Below are 22,165 nucleotides of genomic sequence, written 5' to 3'. Positions count from 1 at the left end.
CTGAAGTCAGGTCAGTACAGCCATCTCTCTGGTGAGACACCGCATGGACTGGTGAGAGCCCACCTGCAGTACTGTAGCCAGCTCTGGTGCCCCAACATAAGAAGGGCATGAACCTGTTGGACCAAGTCCAGTGGAGGGCTATGAAAATGATCAGAGGGCTGGAGTACCTCTCCTGTGAAGATGAGCTGAGAGAGATGGGGTTGTTCAGCCTGGAGAAGAGAGGGCTCCAGGGAGACCCTATAGCAGCTTTCCAGTGCCTAAAGGGGGCCTACAGCAAAACTGGAGAGGGACTTTTTACAAGGGCATGTAGTGATAGGATGAAGGGGAACAGTTTTAAACTGGAAGAGAGTAGATTTAGATTAGATAATAGGAAGAAATTTACTGTGAGGGTGGTGAGGCACTGGAGGTTGCCCAGGGAAGTTGTGGAAGCACCATCCTGGAGGTGTTCAAGGCCAGGCTGGATGGGGCTTTGAGCAACCTGGTCTAGTGGGAGATGTCCCTGCCCATGTCAAGGGGGTTGGAACTAGATGATCTTTAAAGTCCATTCTAACTCTAACCATTCTGTGATTCTATGATCTTGAGGACATCTGGAGGTACAAGGCAACTGTCTCTGTGTGTTTAACCAGGTACATTTTCATTACAGCAGGAACTTGAATCTGTATCTCCTACAGCTCAAGTGTGTTAACTAACTATTGGCAATAAAGAAATTTCCATGTTCGTTTTACTCTATTAATACTTGATTCTTCACACCAACTGGAATGTCTATAGAAGGAACCACAGCCAGTGGCAGGCCAGTTTCAATCCTCATCACTGGAACTATTTAATGGATCAGAGTCAAGTTGGTAAAAATAAATTGAAAATACTTGACAATTAGATCATTTATATAGAGACTAGATATACGAGTTCACTTCATTTCTTAATATAAGGAATATTTAAAACTGACTCTAATACAAAGCAACAAAAAAGCCACTGTATGAAACATCGAATTGCATCATTTCCAAAGAAAATGTATGGAAAAAGCTTAATTGTAAAACAAGCAATTATCACTCTGAATAGTGTTAAGAATGAATGCCTAGTGTTTCTCTGGAGACTTTTCTGAGTACAAGGGAGCTGTAGCAACCCTCAGGAAGGAGACTGTCAGACAGGTTGAGTTACACTGATAACCATGTCAGATTAAGTTAGGTTTGATATTTTCCAAGTGTGCAATCAGTCGCTGAAGGCTTTGAAGTGGCAAGCATGATGCAATTGAGTCTGAAATTCTCATGGAGTTCCTCAGCAGAAGGGGAGGTTTCTTTCTTAAACATGCAGGCACAGCTTCTAGCCCATCTCCTCTTACTCCGCATCAAACAGCATCAGGCTCAGGAGAGAGGGTGCAGTTAAGGTCACTGCTTTCAGCACTCAGAAGAGAGGAGCTGGTGTGGAAATGCTACTGTTTCCTTCTCCTCCCATTTTATTTGGTCACAGGGGACATGCAAAGTCTGAAAGAAGGCTGTAAGACACTTGAGCCATTAGCATGTAGAGCTGATAGGAGTTGGTCAATCATGCTTACCAACTTCACCCTCTATTCAGACCTGACCATCAGATTATCACATTCCCTGTTAGGACTTGAAAACCAGGAGCCACTTTGACATTAAATTAACCTAGAGAAAAAAAACGACAAGCATTAACCTTTTTCTTCTACTTTTGGCAATTTCTGTTGCCTGTATCCACAAATAAATAATGGGACTCCTGGTCCAAAGAGGAAATGGGCTGACACTTTCACTCAGCATTGTTGTCACTGTCGTTTTCTAAAGATGACAGAAGATCTTTGGGATTGTGTGGTAGTGCAGCATTGGCAATTAGTGAAAAAAGGTCTCTGGAGATTTAACAATCCCACAAAGAAACAGAGGCCAGTCAGCCCAGTGAAAGTGAGGTCCACCCAAAGCAAAGTCATATTATCTCATCTTACAGCGCTCAGTAATGGTCACACAATCCACAAACAAGTCACTTGGTGTGGTGTTCATCTGGTCATTTGTGCATCAGCAAACCAGAGGAGCAGAAAGCCCTTTTCTCTGATGCTTTGCTTGGGCTCCTGCTTCTGGCCCCATCCTTTCTCTTCCCTGCTCCCTGGCCCTTTTCCTTATCTGTGAGACTCCAGAGCAGTGTCCCACCCTGTCAGGCATCAATGGGCTATAGCTAGTGAGGAGGAAAGGGACTGATGAAAATGGAAATTTGAATGGGCATATTGTGGACCTGCTCTACTGGTCACTGTCTGGCTGCCTTTCCTACTCACAGGTCTCCTGCTGTCCCACACACCCTCTCAGCTCTCTTTCCTTATTTCAAGCCCCACAACAGCTCTGGTCTCTGGCAAGGTGCCTTGAGTCATCTCCATTGAAGGTTGTCACCACCCAGCCCGCTCTTCTGAGGCAATACAGTAACTCCAGTCCTCCATGAGAGCTAACCTTAGACCAACTTATAAACCTCAGACTGGTTACACAGGTGTCCCTAGGACTGAACCACATCCATCGTGAAGTTTCTTATAATAAACTGCCTCCAGCTCAGGCCTGATGAGTAGGTACAATTAAAGTAAAGTACAGTATCCTTAAATTTGGTATTTATTTTATCTGCAGGAGTATGAGGATGTTGGTGCGTTTCCCTCCCGACTCTTTGGAGTAAAACTGCAGAGCCACTCATCCTTCTTTCATCATATCTGCAGTAGATGACTCCTACCTAAGGACAGAGTTTTACATTTGTTCATCTTAATTTGCATTCAATTTTTTCTATACTATTTTTCCAATGTGTTAGCTCCATATAATTTTTTTTCAACAGTTCATGCTATATGGAAAAGACTAAGGGAAAAAGGAAGGACAAGACATGTTTTAATACTGAGAAATATTATTTCCTTATGATGAACTACCAACTGCAATGCAATTAATATTTAACACAGCCAATTCATTTTCAAAAGTTTTCTTGTTAAAATGTTAAAATGCAGGTGATTTCCTGCAAAACGTATTGCAGAAAGGCTGAATTTAAAGTCATCACTTCAAAGTTATTTTCAAAACGATGGCAATTCCAAGTTTTTTGTGACAATGGCAACAGACAATGTTAGGTTGTTATAGTGACAGAAGTGATGTGATGACTTCATGGAAGCGAGTGACATTACAGTGACAGTTTGGGAACAGTTGTTTCATTTATGAGCTTGGCTTTGAAGAAAAAAGGCAGGTAAAGATTTGTAAATCTAAAACTTCTCCGTGTATAAAATTCCGAATACCCTAACTTCCCTCTGACTAAATCTACAGCTGAAAGAAGAGAAATATTTCAACAGTACTTCCTCAGGACCATTCACTGTAATATCCATTAGGAAAATAAGATTTATACCCATACATTAAGTTTATAATATGGGATAAACACCACAGTTCAATAAAAGTAATATATCTGAAGGGTTTCCCAGTAGGTGGAAAGCAGAAGAAATGATTTCTAGGCAGAAGAACATGTTTTTATTTTCTGGTTAGATATGAAATCATCAATCAGAAAACTTTCTCTTCTGTTTTTGAATCAGCCTTCTTGGATAAATGCTAGAATTAACTTAAAAAAATATCGTTCAGTAAAATGATGCTAAGACAAAAGATGTCCCATTCTAGAACATCCTTTCTTATGCTCTTTGTCAGAAGAAAGAAGAGGAAAGGAAAATATTTGTACATTTTCCAACTGTGGTATTGAAAATTTATACAGGTCATCAGCACATGAATAAATGCCACTGAGCAACATTTCAGTCAATGTGAAGACTGGTGTCAGCCCACAATAAAAATAGTGAAAAAATGCCAAACCCCACAGTTCCAGCTACTATTAATGTCGAACAGAAAGATGCGCAAATGAAACAGGAACAAAGAAAGAACTCCAGCAGTATTCACAGTACTGGACAGTACTTGGAGAAAGTCCTTTGAATGAGATGCAGAAAGGCCAAATCTTTTGTACCGCGCTGTTACCAGTGATCAAGCAGAATTCCAAACATCTTGTTAGAATGAATCCAATGGAAGACCGTTCCAAGGAAATGTCCAAGCATCTCCGGAAAATACCAAGTCAAGAGTTGCATACAAAGGCCTGAAGGGGACACACAGGCAGTGAAAGGGCAAGGCACAGCGGGCAGAAGTTGCAACAGCAGAAATTGAAGTTAGACTTTTGTAAATAATATTTTCAGAGTGAGGTTGGTCAAGCGTGGAGACAGGCTGCTCAGAGGGGCTGTGGAGCCTCCATTCTTGGAGACATTTAAAAGTTGCTGAACATGGTCCTCAGCAACCTGATCTAACACTGAAGTGGGATGTCCCAGCTTTGAGTGGGGGTTGGTACAGAAACTTGCAATGGTTTTGAGTTTCTCACAAGTTAAACACTATTCTGAAAATGTTATTCAGTAGAGGAATGTTTCCTTCCTGACACCGGCTCTGCAACACAAAACAGTATTGTTGCTAGATTGGACAACCTAGAGAGAGACAGAAACAGTTGTCTGGTGGCCAAACAGCTCCTACGTAGAGAACTAAAGAGTAAAAGGAAGCATGACTGTCTGATATGAGACTTTGGGGCCACTCTAAAAGTACCTTCCATGAGTGCAATTTTCTGACTTTCAAACGCTTTGTGGCCATTGTGGCAGCAATGGATCAAAGGGATGAGGGAAGAAACAAGTTTCCTGGAACAGAAGGAACAGGTTGCTGAGCAGGATGTTCACACTAAGCAAGTGGTGCAGCAGTGTGTGCTGGGAGATGATGTGAAGGGTGCCATGTAAGGTGTTGATCATTCACAAAATTTAACAGTCATCTGCTCACCCATAGATCCTGATTCACCCAACCCAATGGGGAACTGGCATCCTCACCAAGGATTATTGATGTCTGGTAAATGAATAGTATTAAAAAGATGAGACCAGATATTAAACCCTTGCTCTTTATAATGCCCTGCTTCCCCATAGCCTCCTTGGACCCATCTGCTTGTTTCATAACCTGATACCACATATTTCCCAAATCCCCTCCACTAGGAGACTCGACATTTTGCAGGATCCACATGTGGTTGCCTGAACTTCTACTGTCTGTAGGCACAGGAAAGAGCGATATTTTCATCTCTAGGAAAGATTTTAGGAAAAAGATAGAGCCAAAAGAAAGGGTAGAGCAGCTAAAGCAAAGTCCCAGCAGAGAAAACAAGATGTGGATAGAGGCAGTGCTGGGGTGGCTTCCTTGCTGGTGGGAGTGAACATTTGTAGCATAATAAATGCAAACTGTTGCAAATGAATCATAGAATCATTTAGGTTGGAAAAGAAGATCATCGAATCCAACTGTAAACATAACACTACCAAGACCACCACTAAACCATAAAGCCCAAGGGGTTGCTGTTTTCTGGTGTTTATTTTGGAAAAAGACAAAAAAAAATGGCAGGATTACAAGGAGGCAAGGATATGGTACAAGCATACGGTATCACTTATATCATGTAAAGATGATAGAGAAAATACTGATGTTAATGGGTACACCCACACTTGAGTGTGGGCTGGTCATTTGGTTTCACAAGCTAACGTGGTGCATGCTGATTCCCATCTCACGATACCCACCTACCACCTGTGGTGTTTATCTTTCTGAGGAACTCTGTGATTATTTCTTAGCACAGACAGTTTGGGCGATTCCTTGCTCTTTTCAGAGACTCACAGGTCTACAGTCCAGAAGGGAAAATTCAAGCATCTCATCGGAGGGCACAGACGCCACAGCCTGCAGCTCTTCCCATGCTAGTGCTGGGCTGTCAAACACCACTCAGAAGTGACTTCAAGATGTTGAGTGAAAGAAAATCTAGATCCCTAGGTGTTTTGTTGCAAGCCCCCAGGGGCCAAAAGTGTCTTTTTTCAAGGTTAAGGGCAGCTATTTCCTCCATCCAGGAATTTGATTGTGTTGTTTTGCCTTTATCTCCTATAACACTCTACCCTCCGAAACATCCTATGTAGATATCTCTAGACCTTAATCAACCTATGTCGTCATGACCTGTTCTCTTAGATAAATTAAATTGATTTATTATTTAAACATCTCATTGTACAGCATCTTTTCCAATCTGGAGTCACTTTTGATCCATGTATCCTTGGGCTGTGTCAGCACAATGCTTTAGTCAGTCGTATTTCATAATCATGAAAGCTTCGTCAGGCACAAGACTTTGGCACAAAGGAGGGTAACCTCACCAGAGCCCTGCGAGATCCATTCAGATGGGTGCAGGTGAAGACAGAAAACTCCTCTGCCTTGCCTTTATTCAGCTCTAGATCCACCTGTTGCTCTCTTCGGGGATGTGGCAGGTTTGCAATCCCAGCTGTAATCCAAATGAAGGGATGCTCCCATCAGCCGCTACCTTTCCCTCAGCAAGCAGTCAGAGAGGGCACCTCCTAAGCTCTGCCACAGCCGCCAGCCTTGGATGGACACTCAGGGAAGAGAAAGATGAAGCCAAGTTCCCACTGGGGACCCCTGAGACAGGTTTTCTCCCCAGAGCTGATCCTGGAGCAACACGGTTGCCCAAATCCAGGGCAGCCACAGGCTGTTGGAGGGAGGACAAGGTGGGATGAGAGCCGAACCACGCTCAGCAGTGAGTTATTATCACATGCTGTAGTGAACATGTGGTGGCTTTTTCCCTGCCTACTCCTCACGAGCCTACAACCTTATTCTGTTAATATCAGTGGGAAATGTGATGAGTAGGTGAATATGTCCTCTGAATTGGTATTTCAGGCAGAAAAAATTAATTTATGTATATTTGATAATTGGTGATGCATTTCTTAATTTGATTTCTTTTGGATGATTTCCTATATACCCACACATTCGCAAAAAAAAAAAAAAAAAAAGACAAAAAGTTTTTTGGCTACCGTACTTTGTATATAACACTAGCCTGGTGAATAGAGGTTGGTGGGTTTTTTTTGCAGTATATGTTGGAGCTGCTAAAACTTATCAAAAAGACTCCATTTGAAACTGAAATTTCTTGTGTGACCCTGGGAAAAATATTGCACAGGCAATAGCAGTGCTGGCTACCCCCAGATCAGTAAGTCTTGGCAACAGCCTTTATTTACAGAGAAAACCATATCTGTTATCATTCTGCTTCAGTCTTTGCATCCTCTGTTGTGCTTCTGGTGATGAACTGTCTGCTATTTTTGTGATGAGGTGGTCTGTCCATTTGTAACCCTGTTGAGTCAGCTTGGAGATGTTGTCAAACTTGGATGCAGATGTCTAGGAAGCCACAGAAGGGAAGTGCGCTGAGAATTGATTTGAGCCATTCTTTCTGCTGCTGACATAAATGTGCTCAGCTCTTGCAAACCTAATTGTCCCTGAAGATTCCCACCACCTATGGAACAGTATCTCCCAGGGTTGCAGAGGTTTACAGTAGTGCCATTGGTTGTCAGATTTCAGTAAGGAACAAGACAAAAATGCTAAATTTAAATATCCAGACTTTGGAGGCATTTGGGTTTAGTTCTCTCAAATACCGTGTTGTTCTTTCTTTTAATATTTGTTTAAAATGCGTTCCTACCATTTCTCCTCCTTTTGCTAAGTCCCTACTATTTCCTTTCCTTCCCCACTATAAAAAAAATCTGTATATTGGGCAGAAATTATCCAGGCAGCCATGGTACCTGAGGTTTGGGAAATCTGAACAGGGCACCGCGGTTTTACTCCCTGTCTCACTACACTGATTTAAAAAAGAATTTAAAACTTCTGTTTGAACTTGAGGTTGATTGAATTCTTTATAACAATGACAAAGGAGCAGAGATAAGGCTAGAACAAATATTTCCAATGAAAATGCAGGATTATAAAGACCAGCACAGAATTTACATTATGATAAAACAAAGGCACTGTCAGAAAAGTTTAATGGGAAGGCATTAGTTCACCTGAAAATATAGTCTCAAAGCTCCCCATTTGTATCTGTTGTACTGAAATTTGCTTTCTGGTATCCATTTTTAGCTATCATATTAAAATTAACTCTAAACAATAACATTAGTTGTGCCACATAAACTCTATGTGCTACAATTCTGGACCTGCTCGCCTCTCTCAGATGCCCATCCCAGGACATTCCGATATCCCAGGCCTTTTACAAGAAATATTCCAGCAGGGAAATGTGTTATGCAACTAGCTGAGCAGCTCCATCCCGCCCTTCCAGTCGTACAATTTCCTTTTCCTTGGGTGCACCCCCAAATTTTCTGTGAATCTCACCAGGCAAGTTCATCATTATTTTTGGAGGAATGATTTCAACCTAAAATCTATTTAGTTCAGTCTTATCCAATCAGTTTGAATAAGCAGTACAAACATTCTTAGCAAAGGACCTCATTTCTTCATTTCTGTTTTTCTTTTTTTCAGTCTCAAAGATACTTCTTTTTTTTTTTTTTTTTTTTTTTTTTTTGCTTAGGATACTTTGAATGACTGCCCATTACGTCCTCTTGCTTACTAGGTAGAGGTAAGCACTTTCAATTTACTTAGGAGCTGTTAGTATTGTTAATTTCATCACTTCTTGAGAGTACCTCTGAATTCTCTAGCTGACTTTGCTCTCCACCCTTTCCTCTTCTCTAGCTCCAGTTCATGATGTTACAGAAGCACAGCGATGGTGGGGAGGCTGTGCAGCAGATGGGACAACCCCTGCCACAGGACCCAAATCGCTTGTGCCACGCAGGACAAGGCTAATTAAGCAAAACCACCACCTTCTTCCTTCCAACTGGTGAATATCACCCAACCAAAAATATCACGTGTGTCAGATTTGTAGGATGCACCTGGAGAAGAGCACATCAACACACTGGAGGAGTGTTCATCAGCATCACCTGTGGGCTTGAGGTAGCGCTTATCCTGGGGACCACAGGGTCCATCTCCACCAGAACCTATAGTCTCCTAAACCTCTTTCAGGTTATGAGTACACATCCGCACACTTACGTACACTTTCCTGTTCAGATCTCCACCAACTGAAAAGCAGCAGAGACACAAGTACTCTGAGCTTCCCCTGGTGCAGGCAACAGTGAAGACGTTAGCACACTGCTGGTCAGGAGAAGGACCAGTGTCCCCGCCACCATGTGTGCCATGTAGAGGGTCCTGCTGACCTGAAGGGATGGTGGCAAATCAAGTCTGTCTGGAGGTTGCTCCCTTCCCTTTGGCAATGGCAGAGGGGGGTTGGGAGGAGACTTTTCAAAGTCTGCTCCACTTTCATTGTTTTTGCATTTCCTCAACCTCTTCCTGAACTCTTGGATGAAAAGCTGTGAACTGAAGTTCACAGAGCTCAATTTCTGTCTTTCCCACACGGGCTTTGTTCTACAGGAAATAACTTTTCTACAAAAAGAATAAACATATGAACTACTCAGGCTTAACAATGCTCATATATCAAAAGGGACAGCGTGAAGAGGGCATGAGGGACTTATTTCCTGAATGGGTTTGCTCATCCTGAATAAAAGCTGGCATCTTCTAATAGACTGTGGGGTTTTTTTTCTAGAGAACAGTCCAGCTAAACTGACAGGCTTCTGAGTACAGCCTCCTAAATAAACAGCCTTGTCTCCTTCTTGAAGAAACATTGCAATTATTATAAATACTGCAGATGGGAACACAATTTGAAGGAAGGGAAGCTGGCAGGCTCCAGGAAGGAGGAGGAGCCGGCATGTGCGCTTCAATTCACAAGACGGGTCCGTTTGTAATAAAAATGAAATAGAGCAAGTATCTGTGTTTACTTCTGCCTCTGAAAGAACTGCTTCTAGAAAATCTCTTGTTATCAAGATCTATGGCCAAAAAACTAGATTATCTAGATCTTATATATAAGGTCAAATATAAATCAGTTCTTAGAGGAATATTTGACCATACATATTTGACTCAACAGAAATGCTGTTTTTTTCAGTCTGAGACAGCTCAGAAGTGGGTGATAACCCTTAGATTGTCCACTAAGAGTTATGGATACCATTCCAGGTTAGCTCACAGTTTCTCCTCTATATTTCCAAGCCAAAAGATCTCTCCAGCCCCAATTCGTAAAATAAACAGTGCTAGTTCTTTGAGGTATAGTTTGGTGTGAGTGATTTAGAAAGCCACGAGTGCACCAGCCACCAGCCCTAGAGCACATGGTGTGCCAGCTCTCCAGGAGATACCTGCAGGGAGGTCTGCTCACATTTAAAAGCAGCTGTGCTCCTGCTCACTCCCTGAGCAGGTCTTTAAAAGCAGCAGAAACACACATACAATCAAACAACAAAATCAGATTTTTTTCAATGCTCTCATTAGATTGGTCCATTTTTGTCTCCTGCCTTTAGCTCTGAGATTTTTTTTCTCTGCTAAAACCAATAGGAAAAAATAATACCTTTTGTCTATGGTTTTTTTCCCTTCTCTCTTTTGTGCAATTCTTTAAAGATTTGGGCACTTAGAAGTGACAGTTGCGGCTCAGGGGGAGGCTGATCTGACTGCTCAGACTGGGACATGGACTGGCTCCTGAGATCCCAGGGGAAAAGGAACTTTATCCTCCCCAGGTCTCTGTACCACCACTGGCCTGCTCTGAGAGCTCAAACTGTCTCCAGAAATCCTGCAGCATATTCCCCAGGGAGGGATCACCAAATGACCCTCAGTTCTGCGAGCGCTCAAGGTGGCAGTGGGCTAAAATGTTGATCTTGTTAAGCATATCTAAACCCAGGCCCGGGAAAATGAACAATTCATCTCTTCACCTTTGTATACTCGGTTTTCCCACTTTTTCTGCTATGTTCTTACTTTCTTAATTGCTATTTTGCTGCAGTAGTGCAAAAAGAAAGATACATACCAGAAACGGAGTGATTGATCAAAGGGGGCTTACAGGAAAGATGGGGACAAACTTTGTAGCAGGGCCTGTTGTGATAAGACAAGGGGTAATGGTTTTAAACTAAAAGAGAGAAGATTCAGATCAGATAGAAGGAACAAATTTTTTACAATGAGGGTGGTGAAACACAGGAACAGGTTGCCCAGAGAGGTGGTAGATGTCCCATCCCTGGGAACATTCCAGGTCAGGTTGGACAGGGCCCTGAGCAACCTGATCTAGTTGAAGATGTTCCTGCTCATTGCAGGCAGGTTGGACTAGATGGCCTTTAAGGGTCCCTTCCAACCCAAAATATTCTATGATTCTATGGTCAGTTGATCTATCTTTACTGCACTTCTCTTGAATTCTCTTCGGTGGAACAGTTTGCTGTGTTTGTAAACAACCTGGAGTCTTTCAAATAAAAGACTTCTGTGCTAATAAAATATGGATCAAATAGTAGTGACTCATCCATTTAAAAGTCAATTGAATACCTGAATAGATAGAAAAGCATATTGGTTCTGAAGACCCAAGAAGATAGTTAAGATGCTACAAATGCTGTAAATTCTGTAGTCACTGTCCTTCTCACTCTTCATCAGCGTCCCTGGTATTCATTACCGACTCCACTTCTATTCTCCGATTCCTGATCTGTTGCTTTGCTGTTGTTGGACTTTGTTGCAGTTTAGGCTGAGCTGGCCACCAAGTGAACGACAGATGCTGTCTTTTAACCTCTCTCTGAAAAAAGGAGGGAGAGAGAAGAAGGCAGAGAAACTTCTGGCCTGAAAAGAAACTAATCTACTTTAATGAAATGTTAATAATAAAAAGAAAAGATAATAATAGTAATAAGAAAATAATGAAAAATATACAAAACCATATCAAGCTCACAGTATGACAATCATGTCACTGGCTGGCACTGGGGAAGTCCCAGACTGGACTCAGTGATGGACAGGAACTGGATTCCAGATCTGGATACAGGAATGCATGGACTGGGATCAAAGTAAAACGAACAGACAGAGCCCTCCTTGGACGCCGGCCATTGAAGGAAAAGCCTGACCCTTTGACCCCTCAGCTTTTATACTGAGCATGATGCAGATGGGATGGAATACCCTGTTGGTCGGTTTCGGGTCACCTGTCCTGTCCGCTCCTCCCCATGAGGAGGTGGTGGAGGCAGGCAGCCAGCCTTTGTCCACCCAGGATCTTCTCACTTGCCGACCAGTTTCCCCATTTCTGTCTCTCCCTCCTTGTTTAAGTATCTTAGATAACTGCTTTCAGCTTTTTTCATATCCATTTTCAGAGCAGAATATGCAGCAGCTGCATTACTAGTCTAGTCCTCCTGTTGTTCTCTCTCCCTTGAACTTCTACCCAGCCCTCTGACTGAACACTGAACCTCAGACCTTTTCCAATGTTTTGGATACAAAATGACATTGACACTACTAATTCATTTTGAGGACATGGCCACCTCACCTTTCTCTGCCATTATGTATGGTGAGATGAACAAAGCCCCTTCCAGGTACTCAGAGTTTCTGTAGCATTTTAACTCTGTTATTTCTGGCTGGTGGGATCTTACTGCTAGTCCTTAGAGGAAGGATGAGATACAGAAAGAATGGAAGATAGGAAGTAAGATGGAAAAGTCTGAGATGTAGCCCTGTGCCAAAGTCAAAGAGCAATGAAAACAAGAGAATTTTGTTAGGAATATTTCACCTATAGGTTTCTCCCTCATATCATGTAATTCTACAAAGATATGCAAGAACGTAGTACTGCATCCAGCTCTGGAGTCCCCAACATAAGAAAGACATGAACCTGCTGGAATGTGTCCAGAGGAAAGCCACGAAGATGATCTGAGGGCTAGAGCACCTCCTCTATGAGGAGAAGCTGAAAGAGTTGGGGCTGTTCCGCCTGGAGAAGAGAAGGTTCTGGGGAGATCTTATTGCGGCCTTCCAGTACCTAAAGGGGGCCTACAGGAGAGCTGGGGAAGGACTTTTTACTAGGGCATGTAGTGATAGGACGAGGGGGAATGGCATTAAATTTGAAGAGGGCAGGTTCAGATTGAACATTAGGAAGAAGTTTTTCACTTTGAGGGTGGTAAGGCACTGGAACAGGTTGCCCAGAGAGGTTGTTGAGGCCCCATCCCTGGAGGTGTTCAAGGCCAAGCTGGACGTGGCCTTGGGCAACCTGGTCTAGTGAGAGGTGTCCCTGCCTATGGCAGGGTGGTTGGAACTCGATGATCTTCAAGGTCCTTTCCAACCTAAACCATTCTATGATTCTATGAACATAAATCTCTATTGAACCAAAGCAATAGTCCATTTGGCCGGAAATTGGCTCCCAGCAGGTGCTTCTGAGAAATGTGTAAACACACCCCACTAGGACAAAACTTTCCTGCACTGTAACCTCAGGGCACTAGGATGTCATTTGTCCATAAAGGCAAAGCTCTCTTCGCTCTTACTCACTTGGCGTGGCTGCCTGGCTGTCCTTGCAACCCATGTTGCACTCTTGGACTCTATACTTGCAATTCTTCCCCTATTAGGAAAAGGCACTTTCCATAACCTACAACTATTTGAAAGTCTTCTGCCACTTCAGAAAATGGCTTGACTCATGAACACCCCTATGACTGAGCGGAAAAACCTTTGGAAATTATTTTTTTCACAGGCTTAGCTTTGAGCAGTAGTAGTAAGTACGATCATCAGCTCATTTCTCATAATCCTTGGAATAGTTATGAGAAGCAGGTAATGGTTTTCTCCAGTACATTAAACAGGTGACTAAAAGATTTGCACTCCATTAAAAGAATTATACACAATAACTTTCTGTGGAAGAATGTCTAATTTATATCTTTCCTGTTTTGCAAACCAAAACTTTAGAAAATGCTTTTCAAACCACGTTTCTCTTTTAAGTTCTCATTTCTGTAATCTCTTCCTATCGCAGTGAGATAAATATTGGTCTGAAAAGCAGTATTCAAGTAGCTAAATTGACAGAGGAGCAAAATTAAAAATTTGCTTCTTCCTTTAACTCTTATACACTCTGTGATGGGGCTATCCATCAAGAGTGAGCTATCTCGGGATTGATCACAAGTCTGGCACAATGTAATTACTGAACCAAAAGCATTGTATTATATAGCATGAAATGAAATAGCAACTTTGCCTTCCACATTATGAACCAGTTGACTAATGATGGAGTGTTGCAATTAGAAAATATGGAAGTAACCAGGCAAGGTATTCCACGGTCTGCTAATGTGTAGAATAAAACTACTGATAGTGTGAAGTAGGGAAATTAAAAACAGTAAAACTGTAACAGAAAATAACAATGGTATTCTTAATAAACTGTAAAAGGAGAGGATGGAAGTGTCCTCTAAAGTAGGTCAAGTTTAAAAGGATTATGTGCAGTGCATGAAAAGGGCTTTTTCTGGTCTTGTGTCAGTGGACTTGTTTTTTTCTAATACATTTTCTGATGGCGGAGAACTGTTGCATTCATTGGCATAGTAACTGCGACTTAGCATCAGGAGGTTTCACTTTAAGAGACCAGGAGGGAAAAATGATGAGTCGGGGGCGAGAGCTGCGGCAGTCACACCGCCCAGCGCTCCCTCCCCCACTCCCATTTCATGTTGCATGAGTGACAAATGGCTAGATCATAGCATGACTGCAAGATCATCGGGTGACACCGAGCCAAAAGCACTGGTGGCATAACTGGTTGTGTGAAAACATCATCTATTTCATATAAATTAGCAAAAAAAAAAAAAAAAGAGAGAGAGGAAATTATGAAGTACTATATATTGCCCAAAGTCGGTACTGAAGGTGGGCTTCCCTGACCTTCTCCTCTTACTTGCCTGGGGCACATGTCTTCAAATAAGTTGATTATCTGGGCCTTTATTTTCAAATGCATTTTTTTTTTCTTTTTTTTTTTTTAAGCCTGGATTAAAATCTCTCTCTGTAGTCCTGATACCAGCTACAAACATTCTGAGTCACTGATGCAAAACAAACCTGCTAGCATAGGGAGGAATCTGGCCCACTGATATTTTATCTTAATGTTAGTTGCAAACTTCAGCAATGCCTGAGTGATGCAAGGATTTAGACTTCAAGTCAAAATTGCTAGCTTTTTAAATCAGGTTTATTTGCCTCATATATCGCTACTTAGCACTTTAGTGCTCCTTAGCACTTTGGACTACTTGAAGGCCACTGGTTCTTGCTCTGGTTTCTGGATTACATAGTTGCTGGATGATATAGGTCTTCACAAACCAACAGTCTAATGCCAAATAAGAAATTCATGGAGACAAATACGCATGTAAAGCAAGCAGCTCCAGACTTTCTTGTGTCAGAACATGGTGCCCACCAAGCCCCTTCTGCCAGCTGCTGCCAGCAAGAGCTCTGCAGGTGAGTGGTCACAGCTGGGGCAGGAGCTTGTGCAGCTACTTGTTCAATAGGTGAGGTTGACACGGCACTAGAACACCCCTCCAGTATAGTCATGCCACTGGAGTGTCTGTTTGTCCATCATTTTTAGCCTCCGGGAAGGAATATTGCCATAAAAAGCCCAACATTTAGACCATGTACTAACACAAGTGATGGAAAAGATGACTGAAAAGTAGAGTGCCAGACCACAGCTTGTAGCATGAACACCATAGGCAAAAAATTACAACATGCTGTGTTATTGAGAACCAATGACTTTTTTGCCTCAGTTTTCACTGGCAAGTGCTCTAGCCATGCGGCCCAAGTCACAGAAGACTAAGAAAGGGACTGGGAGAATGAGGTAACACCCACTGTAGGAGAAGACCAGGTTCGAGAATAGCTGAGGAACGTGAAGGTGTACAAGTCCATGGCACCTGATGAGATTCATCTGCAGGTACTGAGGCAACTGGTGGATGACGTTGCTGAGCCACTATCCGTAATAGTTGAGAAGTCGTGGCAGTCTAGTGAAGTTTCCACAGAGTGGAAAAGGGCAAACATAACCCCCATTTTGAAAAAGAGAAAACGGGAAGACCTGGGGACCTGCAGGCTGGTCTGTCTCACCTCTGTGCCCAGGAAGATCATGGAACAGATCCTCCTGGAAACTCTGCTAAGGCACGTGGAAAATAAGGAGGTGATTGGTGACAGCCAACATGGCTTCAGTAAAGGCAAATCGTGCCTGACAAATTTGATGGTCTTCTATGATGAGGTTACAGCATTGATGGATAAGGGGAGAGCAACGGACGTCATATACCTGGACTTGTGCAAAGCATTTGACACAGTCGCGCATGACATCCTGTCGTGGTTTAGGCCAAATCCACCACTGGGGACCCGAGGGACCCCAGACGGGACCGACAGATGCTCCCCTCTACCCCTCTACAAAGAGAGAGGCAGAGGAGGAAAAAAGAGACTTAAGAGTTTAGAAGAAACTAAACTACTTTAATGAAATATTAATAATAAAATAAAAGGAAATAATGAAAAATATATACAAAACCGTATCAAGCTCCCGAGATGACAATCACGTCACCGGCTGGCACTGGGGCAGTCCCAGGCTGGACTCAGTGACGGATGGGAACTGGATTCCGGATCTGGAGTCAGGATTGGGATCACAGGCAGACAGAGTCCTCCTCAGACGTCGGCCATTGAAGGAAGAAGCCCGTGACCCTTTGATCCCTCAGCTTTTATACTGAGCATGAGGCAGATGGGATGGAATACCCTGTTGGTCAGTTTTGGGTCACCTGTCCTGTCCGCTCCTCCCTGCAGGTGGGACCCCACTATGCTTTTCCGCTTCCGACCCTCCAACGTGGCAAATAACAAAGTTGGTTGGCCTTGGCTGTTATGACAATAAGTGTAAGCAGGAGCCTCTCTGCACACCATGCCTGGGCATCAGCTATAAACATTGGCCTTATCACTCTGAGAGAGTGAACACTCTCTGCACAATATGCAGTTAATTTCAGTAGTTAGAAGAGGCCCAGCTAAGAAGCGAAGTTACTGAACAAAATTGGTTCTGTTTTACCTCAAACCAGGACACATCCTTTCCTCTAAATTGGAGACACATGGATTTGATGGATGGATCACTCAGTGTATAAGGAACTGGCTGGATGGTCACACTCAAAGAGTTGTCGTTAACAGCTCGATGTCTAAGTGGAAATCAGTGATGAGTGGCGTTCCTCAGGGGTCGGTATCAGGACCAGTGCTGTTTAACATCTTTGTTGGTGACATGAACAGTGGAATTGAGTGGACCCTCAACAAGTTTGCTGATGACTCTAAGCTGTGTGGAGCAGTTGATACGCTGGAGGGAAGGGAGGCCATCAAGAGGGACCTGGACAGGCTTGAGAGGTGGGCCTATGCAAACCTCATGTGGTTCAGGGCAATCCCAAGTACAAATACAGGATGGACAGAAAATTAATTCAGAGCAGCCCTGAGGAGAAGGACCTGGGGGTGTTGGTGGATGAGAAGCTCAACATGAGCCAGCAGTGTGCGCTTGCAGCACAGAAGGCCAACGATATCCTGGGATGCATCAAAAGAAGCATGGCCAGCAGGTCGAGGGAGGTGATTCTGCCATTCTGTTCCATTCTTATGAGACCCTACCTGGAGTACTGCATCCAGCTCTGGAGCCCCCAACATAAGAAGGACATGGATCTGTTGGAGTGAGTCCAGAGGAGGGCCACGAAGATGATCCAAGGGCTGGAGCACCTCTCCTATGAGTAGAGGCTGAGAGAGTTGGGGTTATTCAGCCTGGAGAAGACTCCAGGGAGACCTTACAGCAGCCTTCCAGTACTTAAAGGGGGCCTACAGGAAAGATGGGGAGGGACTCTTTATCAGGGAGTGTAGTGATAGGATGAGGGGTAATGGTTTTAAACTGGAAGAAGGTAGATTTAGATTAGATAATAGGAAGAAATTCTTTACTGTCAGGGTGGTGAGACACTGGAACAGGTTGCCCAGGGAAGTTGTGGATCTCCCACCCCTGGAGGTGTTCAAGGCCAGGCTGGATGGGGCTTTGAGCAACCTGGTCTAGTGGAATGTATCCCTGCCCATGGCAGGTGGGTTGGAAATAGTTGATCTTTAAGGTCCCTTCCAACTCTAATCATTCTATGCTTCTATGACTCCAGGACTGATGGTCTTTTTGCCTGTTCTGGGCTGTGTTACTACTCATGACCTTGGAGATGCAGGTTTTCCAGTCTGGAAGCTCATGTGGTGCACAAACACAGGAGATGATACAAATCTGGTAGAGAAATGCTGAGCTGTGAAAGAGCAACTGGAGGTTTTCAGTGGCGAGAAGCTGCTTGGGATGCAGCTGAACTTCCACCCTGCGAGGATGCCCTGTGCCACACACATGATGCCGCGCAGCAGCAGGGCTCCCAGTGCAAAATGCCTGAGCCTTGAGCTGAATGGCCATGCTGTCTCCTCCATGGCCTCCAGGGAATAGCCCTGCCCATCCACAGGGATGGTCTCAACTAACACGCTGGAGCTGGCTGAGCCTAGGAAATAAATGCAGGTTGGAAACGCAAAGGCAGCATCTCACATCTGCACTGCATAGCTGACACGTTTTTTCACAAGACAGAACTTCAAGGAAGCCAGCCTGCAACCTGATGGCACAGAGAAATAGGAAAGATAAGCAGGAAAAAAGCGAATATTCTTGTTGCTCCTGTTCATGGCATTGTCAAAAATATCGGTGGAGGACAATATCTGTATCACTTTTCATGTTTGCCAAACATATTCTTAAAACTGCTGAACAATGGAGACCATACAACTTCCCTGGGCGTCTAGACCAGTCCTTCATGTCCTGACCAGCCTTTTTCCTCATGGCTAGTCCATGCAGCCATAGCTGCAATTTAGGTTTATTCTTCCACGCCTCATTGGCAGCAGGCACAAAGAGCAGATTATTTCCTGCAGGTTTTCACGTATTTGAAGGCTGTTATGTCTCCCCTCAGTCCCTTTTTTCCTGGCTAGGTAACCCCAGTTTTTGCAGCCATTCCTTGTAGCTTTAATACCTGTCAGTCTTCTTGCTCAAATCGGGTGGGAAAAGAGAGGGCTTTATCTTTACTTCTCCACAGAAGTAAAAAAGGAGAATATATCACCATCAGGTCTCTCTGGAAAGTCAGTGGGAGTCAGACAGTGCCCAAGGACTGTTACCTTCTCATGCTCCATTTTAGTAGCACGCCAAGTCAGTGTCATATGAATGGATAGATATCAAAATTGAACAGAGAGCAAATCACCATCACGTGGGTATATGGACATCAAAGTGACAAGCACCCCTGAAATTTCTGAGCTAGATGAAGGCAGAGAAGTGCGAGACACAAGGTGAAGCACAGACCGGGAACGTGCAAGGAGGCAAGGTGACAGCCTGGAGGACATGCAAGGAGGCAGGGTGACAGCCTGGAGGAGAGTGGAGCAGGGAAAAACAATCTTTCCCTGACCTCTGAGCAATGAGGTAAAGGGCCAAATTCCACTCCTGAATGGGACACTCGGAGCTTGAGCTCAGCTGGGTCATGTTTCAAAGTGCTTTGGGCATGGGGGGAAGAGGGTGCATGCTTGGGGTTACTAATTCTTGTAAGAAGACATGGGGCCAGTGTCCTAAGTCAACAAGGGAGGGAAAGGGAAAGGCAAAGGCAAAGGCAAAGGCAAAGGCAAAGGGAAAAGGAGGAAAGAAGAGGGGGGGAAAGAGAAGGAGGAGAAGGGGAAGGGGAAGGAAAATCATAGTGAACAACAAGGCATTTGGTGGCATTTTCTGACACCCTCTGGGTTAAATTCACTAGTCGATTTCAGCAATAACAGAGAAAAATCAGTCTTTCCTCCTCCCTCTTCTCCCACCTATCACTTATGTCAAGGCTCCTGATTGACATGGAGTAGGATTTTTGAGGGTATTTTTGTGTTTGTAAAATATCAGCCCTGGAACTGACTCGGTCTCCTTGGAACATTCTGTGCCTTTCCGGGGGTGTGGGAGCTGGAGAGGCAGGTGACGCCACTGATGCTCTTTTGTGGCAACTGCCTCAAAAGTTCTATGAAAAGGCAAAGAAATGTGAGCTACCAGCCTCTGGTTGCCACTTGCAAGAGGAATTTTATCTGACAGATTTAGAAACTTCTTTTTTTGGGGAGGGGAAACCAAGTATGAACATTACTCAGCTACATTGTGAAAGGGCACCTGACAGATTATTGTCCATTTCAAGATGATGCATGCATGCAATATCCAGTCCCGGGTTACCCAAAAACCTGGCACAGCAGCAGAGTTTCAGGCAACTTTTACCACCAGGCAGCTGCAAATAGCCTGACGTAACCAAGTGCCCTGTGCTCAACTTGGGAAAGTTCACAGGAACACAAGACTTACTTTTCTCTCCCTTTTTGGGCCTGTCGTGCTATTTCACAGAGCTGCCAGTGACCAAGAAGCTTTTTCCAACACCCAAAACAGCTCAAGGAAAGTCATCCTGGCTTTCGTCTTTTTTTTTTTTTTTGCCCAGTCTTGCTATTATCCTGGAGACAGCAACAGAAGCAACATCCAGGACACCATCACCCGGTCTAGTAAAGACACCTCGAGACAGTGAGGATACTAATGCTTATTAAATCCTAACCATCTCTTGTTTGTCTTAATAAATAAATATGTTATACCCTGTGTATACTTTGGTTGCAGCATCTCTTTATGCACAGTAAAAGTTGCCCAGAGTGACCCAGAAATAACACAGGATCCCTCACTCAAGGAAATGAAGTTGCCTTTGAATCCTACTGTGCTTTCTCAGATGTGTCCTGTTGGGAGCGTTGGCTGCTGTTCATCCTGGGCTGTCCTTGGGGACCACATTTACAACCTTACCCTATGACCTTCTCTGCCTGTTGTTAGGACACTGCCAAGCATTAGCCAGTCTGTCTCCAAACTGCATTGGGAAAGCACCTGGATGCGCTCTGCTTCTCTTCATTAATGTCTCAGCCAGGCACAAATCGGTGGAACCCATCACTACTAACAGTAGTGATGTGTGGGGTTTCCCCCTTGTCCTAAAACTCTTCCCAGTCTGGAAATGTCGCTCATTACTTACAATCACAGGCCCTTCTTTCAAGCAGGAGTCCAAAATCTCTCCCTCTCTAAACAGAGGAACTGAGTTCATGCATGTGTCCTGACTTCGGTGACATTTACATCGTCAAAACCTTGCCCTTAGCCTTTGCTGTCAGGATCCCAGGTTGGTAAATCAAGCAATTAAAATTTAAGAGATTGCAGATCAGTATTTAAAGATATGACATTTAAATTCAAATTACCACAAAATGACTGCAATTTTGGTATGAAAAAAAGAGCAAGCTATAAAATTGATGTATTAAACTCTGTAATTTTCTCTAAATTTTATGTCGAAACTGTATTTTCAATGATTTATGACGATACTTAATTTCATCATTCAGTATTTTCCAAAAGGCTTTGTATAACCAAAGGATGCATCATTTCCCTAGGAGGCTGAATACTTGTTGAAGGAAATAATTGCTTACATACTGCTCTATTCACGTTTGGAAAAGTGTTCAAATTTCTGAAGCAATTCAGAATTCAGAAATGGTTCAGATTGATATATTGATTTTGCCCCAAAACCTTTAATGCTCTTGGGGCATCATTCCCAAGATGTCCAATGTAAAACACAAACCATTTCCCTAATGGTTAAGTCAATCACCTGGAGTAAAATATGAAGATGCAGGTGCTGGTATCAAGCAGCAGTGTTAACTACCTGTCAAAACAGGAGCCAGACCCCACACCTGCTCCTTCCCGGCCAAGCACTTCTTACGGACAAGACCATAGGTAGGTTCTCGGTCCTGGCTTGGTCCTTCTGGTCGCTACCTCTCACATGGTTGGCGACATTGCCCCTTGTTCCTACTCAGCCTGTGTGGCAGTCAGAATAGTTATCCGGGAAGTTGGTCAGCTCAGGATGCAGTGAACATGAAATCTGAGTTATCCCCCTGCCTGGGTAAAGGCTCTGCGCACCAGGCAGTCCTGACAAGCTTCCTGAATTCTGCCTCTCCCACGGTTTAAAAGGGAAAGATAAGTAATTTCTCCAAATCACAGAAAGCTATTTTTTAATATAATTTTTTTTGATCCGCACCAGGGAGCTAAAAATTTGTCACTGTATTTCAGTGTATTGGGTTTGTGTGGCAAAGTTTTGGTAGCAGGGGAGCTGCAGGGGTGGCTCCTGTGAGAAGCTGCTAGAAGCTTCCCCCATGTCTGACAGAGCCAATGCCAGCCGGCTACAAGACGGACCCACCGCTGGCCAAGGCCGAGCCCATCAGCAACAGTGGCAGCGCCTCTGGGATAACATAGTTAAGAAGGGGAAAAAGTTGCTGCACAACAGCAACTGCAGCCAGAGAGAGGAGTGGGAGTATGTGAGACAACTCTGCAGACCCCAAAGTCAGTGAAGGAGGGGGAGGAGGTTCTCCAGGTGCCGGAGCAGAGATTCCCCTGCAGGCCTTGGTGAAGACCATGTTGAGGCGGGTTGTCCCCCTGCAGCCCATGGAGGTCCATGGTGGAGCAG

Source organism: Vanellus vanellus (assembly GCF_965231255.1).
Source record: "Vanellus vanellus genome assembly, chromosome: 1".
Lineage (NCBI taxonomy): Eukaryota > Metazoa > Chordata > Aves > Charadriiformes > Charadriidae > Vanellus > Vanellus vanellus.
This window is presented reverse-complemented; position numbering follows the sequence as displayed.